General features: G+C 41.8%; 1 pseudogene; it reads left to right on the forward strand.

Annotated features, from left to right (window-relative positions):
• Nucleotides 1-5,613: 5,613 nt before the first annotated feature.
• LOC130296082 (U2 spliceosomal RNA) lies at nt 5,614-5,716 on the forward strand (annotated as a pseudogene).
• Nucleotides 5,717-6,521: the final 805 nt, after the last annotated feature.

The raw sequence follows: 6,521 nt of genomic DNA on the forward strand, positions 1-6,521 counted from the left end.
TTCACAGTTATCACTTCTCATCCTTCCTTTTGGCTGGTATCAAATGTGGTGTCTGTTTATATCAGTTTAATATCTGATATGTCCCCTATCTGATAGCAGATATTAAGTGCACCACCAGGTTTCAGTGTTGGAAAGAAAGGTTATCTGTTTATTTGCTGCAGCTGCAGCTGCTTGCTGGCTAGTCCAGTGGGCCCCTACTGCAGGCAAAAGACAATAGGTGGTGCCTATGTGCCTAGGTGGATAGGACATCATCTATGAGGCATTTGTTTGTACAAACTGCTGCTCACAACTAATGTTGTAATATAGTGTCTCCATCTGCTGGTGGTATTGAATAAGCAATAGTGCAATGATAGGGTTTGAAAAAGAAGAAAAATAAGAAGCAGCAGCATAGGAAAGAAGGAAAACATGGAGAGAAGAAAAAAAGAAGGTAAAAATGAGGTGAAAACATGTTTAAAAAAGTATTTCCATCTCTCTCTCTCTCTATATGTATATACATATATATATATATATATTTAAAAGAAAAAAAAAAAATATATATATATATACATATAGAGAGAGAGATAAATATATATATAGATAGTTGGGTGGATAGATAGATAGATAGATAGATAGATAGATAGATACACATACATACATACATACATACATACATACATACATACGTGTGTATTGTTGGAGTTGCAAACATGGGTGCACTTGACAAACTCAGTGCGGCTATTCCCCATTGAAAGATTGTTGCACCCAGGACCCTTAGCACTGGGATATGCTACTCAATACCACTGGCATGGCCAGGTGTAAACAACATCTGCCCTTTGTTGTGTATGTAACCATGGAGATTGTGATGTCGCCTAGGCCCACCAAAGAACAGCCTTGTCAGAAGCAGCACTGCCATGAGCAGAAGTAGCAGCACCATAGGTTGTCAAATAAGTTGGATTTAACCAAGACAAGTGAGTCCAATAGGATGCAGGTATGTCCTCTATCCTTACAGCTTCCCGTGGCTGTTGGTTTTATACCGTTTGGGGACAGCCAAGGAGGCGTCAGCAGGCAACACAGGTAAGTGTGTGCTTGTGTGTGTGTGTGTGTGTGTGTGTGTGTTTCCTATGCAGATCCTAAACCCAGTATCAAATGCAAGTAGGAGGAGTAAGAAGGGTTCCTGCCAAAGCCAGGTTATGGATTGCATTTAAAAATGGTCCATCAGAGTGAAATGGACTCCCATCTTCCTGCTTAGCAATAATGATATGGGTTTAGGGTCTGCTGTGTGTACTGGTGGGTGACTGCCACCCAGCCAGAGTGTGTATGGGAGGCTGCCAGCCAGCCTCCCTTCCTACAAGTAGTGATGGTGCATGTGAAGGGGACAGCGTTGGTTCCTCCCCTTTCACAGTTATCACTTATCATCCTTCCTTTTGGCTGGTATCAAATGTGGTGTCTGTTTATATCACTTTAATATCTGATATGTCCCCTATCTGATAGCAGATATTAAGTGCACCACCAGGTTTCAGTGTTGGAAAGAAAGGTTATCTGTTTATTTGCTGCAGCTGCAGCTGCTTGCTGGCTAGTCCAGTGGGCCCCTACTGCAGGCAAAAGACAATAGGTGGTGCCTATGTGCCTAGGTGGATAGGACATCAGCTATGAGGCATTTGTTTGTACAAACTGCTGCTCACAACTAATGTTGTAATATAGTGTCTCCATCTGCTGGTGGTATTAAATAAGCAATAGTGCAATGATAGGGTTTGAAAAAGAAGAAAAATAAGAAGCAGCAGCATAGGAAAGAAGGAAAACATGGAGAGAAGAAAAAAAGAAGGTAAAACTGAGGTGAAAACATGTTTAAAAAAGTATTTCCATCTCTCTCTCTCTATATGTATACACATATATATATATATATATATATATTTAAAAGAAAAAAAAATTATATATATATATATATATATATATATATATATACATATAGAGAGAGAGAGAGAGATTAATATATCTAGAGATAGATGGGTGGATAGATAGATAGATAGATAGATAGATACACATAGATACACATACAGATACACATACAGATACACATACATACATACATACATACATACATACATACGTGTGTATTGTTGGAGTTGCAAACATGGGTGCACTTGACAAACTCAGTGCGGCTATTCCCCATTGAAAGATTGTTGCACCCAGGACCCTTAGCACTGGGATATGCTACTCAATACCACTGGCATGGCCAGGTGTAAACAACATCTGACCTTTGTTGTGTATGTAACCATGGAGATTGTGATGTCGCCTAGGCCCACCAAAGAACAGCCTTGTCAGAAGCAGCACTGCCATGAGCAGAAGTAGCAGCACCATAGGTTGTCAAATAAGTTGGATTTAACCAAGACAAGTGAGTCCAATAGGATGCAGGTATGTCCTCTATCCTTACAGCTTCCCGTGGCTGTTGGTTTTATAACGTTTGGGGACAGCCAAGGAGGCGTCAGCAGGCAACACAGGTAAGTGTGTGCTTGTATGTGTGTGTGTGTGTGTGTGTGTGTGTGTGTGTGTGTGTGTTTCCTATGCAGATCCTAAACCCAGTATCAAATGCAAGTAGGAGGAGTAAGAAGGGTTCCTGCCAAAGCCAGGTTATGGATTGCATTTAAAAATGGTCCATCAGAGTGAAATGGACTCCCATCTTCCTGCTTAGCAATAATGATATGGGTTTAGGGTCTGCTGTGTGTACTGGTGGGTGACTGCCACCCAGCCAGAGTGTGTATGGGAGGCTGCCAGCCAGCCTCCCTTCCTACAAGTAATGATGGTGCATGTGAAGGGGACAGCGTTGGTTCCTCCCCTTTCACAGTTATCACTTCTCATCCTTCCTTTTGGCTGGTATCAAATGTGGTGTCTGTTTATATCAGTTTAATATCTGATATGTCCCCTATCTGATAGCATATATTAAATGCACCACCAGGTTTCAGTGTTGGAAAGAAAGATTATCTGTTTATTTGCTGCAGCTGCTTGCTGGCTAGTCCAGTGGTCCCCTACTGCAGGCAATAGACAATAGGTGGTGCCTATGTGCCTAGGTGGATAGGACATCAGCTATGAGGCATTTGTTTGTACAAACTGCTGCTCACAACTAATGTTGTAATATAGTGTCTCCATCTGCTGGTGGTATTGAATAAGCAATAGTGCAATGATAGGGTCTGAAAAAGAAGAAAAATAAGAAGCAGCAGCATAGGAAAGAAGGAAAACATGGAGAGAAGAAAAAAAGAAGGTAAAAATGAGGTGAAAACATGTTTAAAAAAGTATTTCCATCTCTCTCTCTCTCTATATGTATATACATATATATATATATATATATATATATATATATATATATATATATTTAAAAGAAAAAAAATTATATATATATACATATAGAGAGAGAGAGAGAGATAAATATATATAGAGATAGATGGGTGGATAGATAGATAGATAGACATACATACACACATACACACATACACACATACACACATACACACATACATACATACATACATACATATGTGTGTATTGTTGGAGTTGCAAACATGGGTGCACTTGACAAACTCAGTGCGGCTATTCCCCATTGAAAGATTGTTGCACCCAGGACCCTTAGCACTGGGATATGCTACTCAATACCACTGGCATGGCCAGGTGTAAACAACATCTGACCTTTGTTGTGTATGTAACCATGGAGATTGTGATGTCGCCTAGGCCCACCAAAGAACAGCCTTGTCAGAAGCAGCACTGCCATGAGCAGAAGTAGCAGCACCATAGGTTGTCAAATAAGTTGGATTTAACCAAGACAAGTGAGTCCAATAGGATGCAGGTATGTCCTCTATCCTTACAGCTTCCCGTGGCTGTTGGTTTTATACCGTTTGGGGACAGCCAAGGAGGCGTCAGCAGGCAACACAGGTAAGTGTGTGCTTGTATGTGTGTGTGTGTGTGTGTGTGTGTGTGTGTTTCCTATGCAGATCCTAAACCCAGTATCAAATGCAAGTAGGAGGAGTAAGAAGGGTTCCTGCCAAAGCCAGGTTATGGATTGCATTTAAAAATGGTCCATCAGAGTGAAATGGACTCCCATCTTCCTGCTTAGCAATAATGATATGGGTTTAGGGTCTGCTGTGTGTACTGGTGGGTGACTGCCACCCAGCCAGAGTGTGTATGGGAGGCTGCCAGCCAGCCTCCCTTCCTACAAGTAATGATGGTGCATGTGAAGGGGACAGCGTTGGTTCCTCCCCTTTCACAGTTATCACTTCTCATCCTTCCTTTTGGCTGGTATCAAATGTGGTGTCTGTTTATATCAGTTTAATATCTGATATGTCCCCTATCTGATAGCATATATTAAATGCACCACCAGGTTTCAGTGTTGGAAAGAAAGATTATCTGTTTATTTGCTGCAGCTGCTTGCTGTCTAGTCCAGTGGGTCCCTACTGCAGGCAATAGACAATAGGTAGTGCCTATGTGCCTAGGTGGATAGGACATCAGCTATGAGGCATTTGTTTGTACAAACTGCTGCTCACAACTAATGTTGTAATATAGTGTCTCCATCTGCTGGTGGTATTGAATAAGCAATAGTGCAATGATAGGGTCTGAAAAAGAAGAAAAATAAGAAGCAGCAGCATAGGAAAGAAGGAAAACATGGAGAGAAGAAAAAAAGAAGGTCAAAATGAGGTGAAAACATGTTTAAAAAAGTATTTCCATCTCTCTCTCTCTCTATATGTATATACATATATATATATATATATATATTTAAAAGAAAAAAAAATTATATATATATATATATATATATATACATAGAGAGAGAGAGAGATAAATATATATAGAGATAGATGGGTGAATAGATAGATAGATAGATAGATAGACATACATACACACATACACACATACACACATACATACATACATATGTGTGTATTGTTGGAGTTGCAAACATGGGTGCACTTGACAAACTCAGTGCGGCTATTCCCCATTGAAAGATTGTTGCACCCAGGACCCTTAGCACTGGGATATGCTACTCAATACCACTGGCATGGCCAGGTGTAAACAACATCTGACCTTTGTTGTGTATGTAACCATGGAGATTGTGATGTCGCCTAGGCCCACCAAAGAACAGCCTTGTCAGAAGCAGCACTGCCATGAGCATAAGTAGCAGCACCATAGGTTGTCAAATAAGTTGGATTTAACCAAGACAAGTGAGTCCAATAGGATGCAGGTATGTCCTCTATCCTTACAGCTTCCCGTGGCTGTTGGTTTTATACCGTTTGGGGACAGCCAAGGAGGCGTCAGCAGGCAACACAGGTAAGTGTGTGCTTGTGTGTGTGTGTGTGTGTGTTTCCTATGCAGATCCTAAACCCAGTATCAAATGCAAGTAGGAGGAGTAAGAAGGGTTCCTGCCAAAGCCAGGTTATGGATTGCATTTAAAAATGGTCCATCAGAGGGAAATGGACTCCCATCTTCCTGCTTAGCAATAATGATATGGGTTTAGGGTCTGCTGTGTGTACTGGTGGGTGACTGCCACCCAGCCAGAGTGTGTATGGGAGGCTGCCAGCCAGCCTCCCTTCCTACAAGTAGTGATGGTGCATGTGAAGGGGACAGCGTTGGTTCCTCCCCTTTCACAGTTATCACTTCTCATCTTTCCTTTTGGCTGGTATCAAATGTAGTGTCTGTTTATATCAGTTTAATATCTGATATGTCCCCTATCTGGTAGCATATATTAAGTGCACCACCAGGTTTCAGTGTTGGAAAGAAAGATTACCTGTTTATTTACTACTGCTGCAGCTGCTTTCTGGCTAGTCCAGTGGGCCCCTACTGCAGGCAAAAGACAATAGGTGGTGCCGCCCCTGTTGGAGCGACCAGGCACAGGACTGCTGCTGCTGCTGCTGAATGTCCTCTTTAATTGAATAAGCTCAGCAACCAGCACACCTGTGCAGGTTGGACATGACATGATAGGTAGAAGTCTTTCAGGTAGTGGGTGTTGAATCTTGTATGATGAGGTTTCTAGGAGGGGGTGTGTTATGCAGATTAGGGTGGATGGAGAGAGATCTGAGAAAGCCGTATGCTTTGGTGAGTCCTGGTTGGTATGGGTTTGTTGAGGTGTTCATGAGAAAGTTTGGTTTGATAGGTGTGAGACAGGATGTGTTAAAGGAGAAGAAGAGTATGGTGAAGTGTATTAGGGTGAAGGATGTTCAGTGTAATATTAATATGGTGAGAGAATAGAATGTGAGTAAAGTGTGGAAGAGTTTGGAGACAGATGGTATGACTAATAGACAGAGAGAGATTGTATGGCAGAGTTTGCATGGTGCATTGCCAGTGAGAGAGGTACAGAAGAGTCGGGGGATTGGAAGAAGTGAGAGATGTCCGAGAGAGGGTTGTGGAGGGAATGAGATTATTATGCATTTGTTTTGGAATTGTGATAGAGCGCAAGAAGTGTGGAAGGGAATTGGTCCGTTGGCTAAAGAATTTATGGGGGTAAGAAAGTGGTCTTTTGAAGTGATTATGTTTGGTCTGGGGGTGGTAGGTGGGAGGAAGGAGAG

The sequence above is a fragment of the Hyla sarda genome, chromosome 11 (assembly GCF_029499605.1).
Source record: "Hyla sarda isolate aHylSar1 chromosome 11, aHylSar1.hap1, whole genome shotgun sequence".
Classification (NCBI taxonomy): Eukaryota; Metazoa; Chordata; class Amphibia; order Anura; family Hylidae; genus Hyla; species Hyla sarda.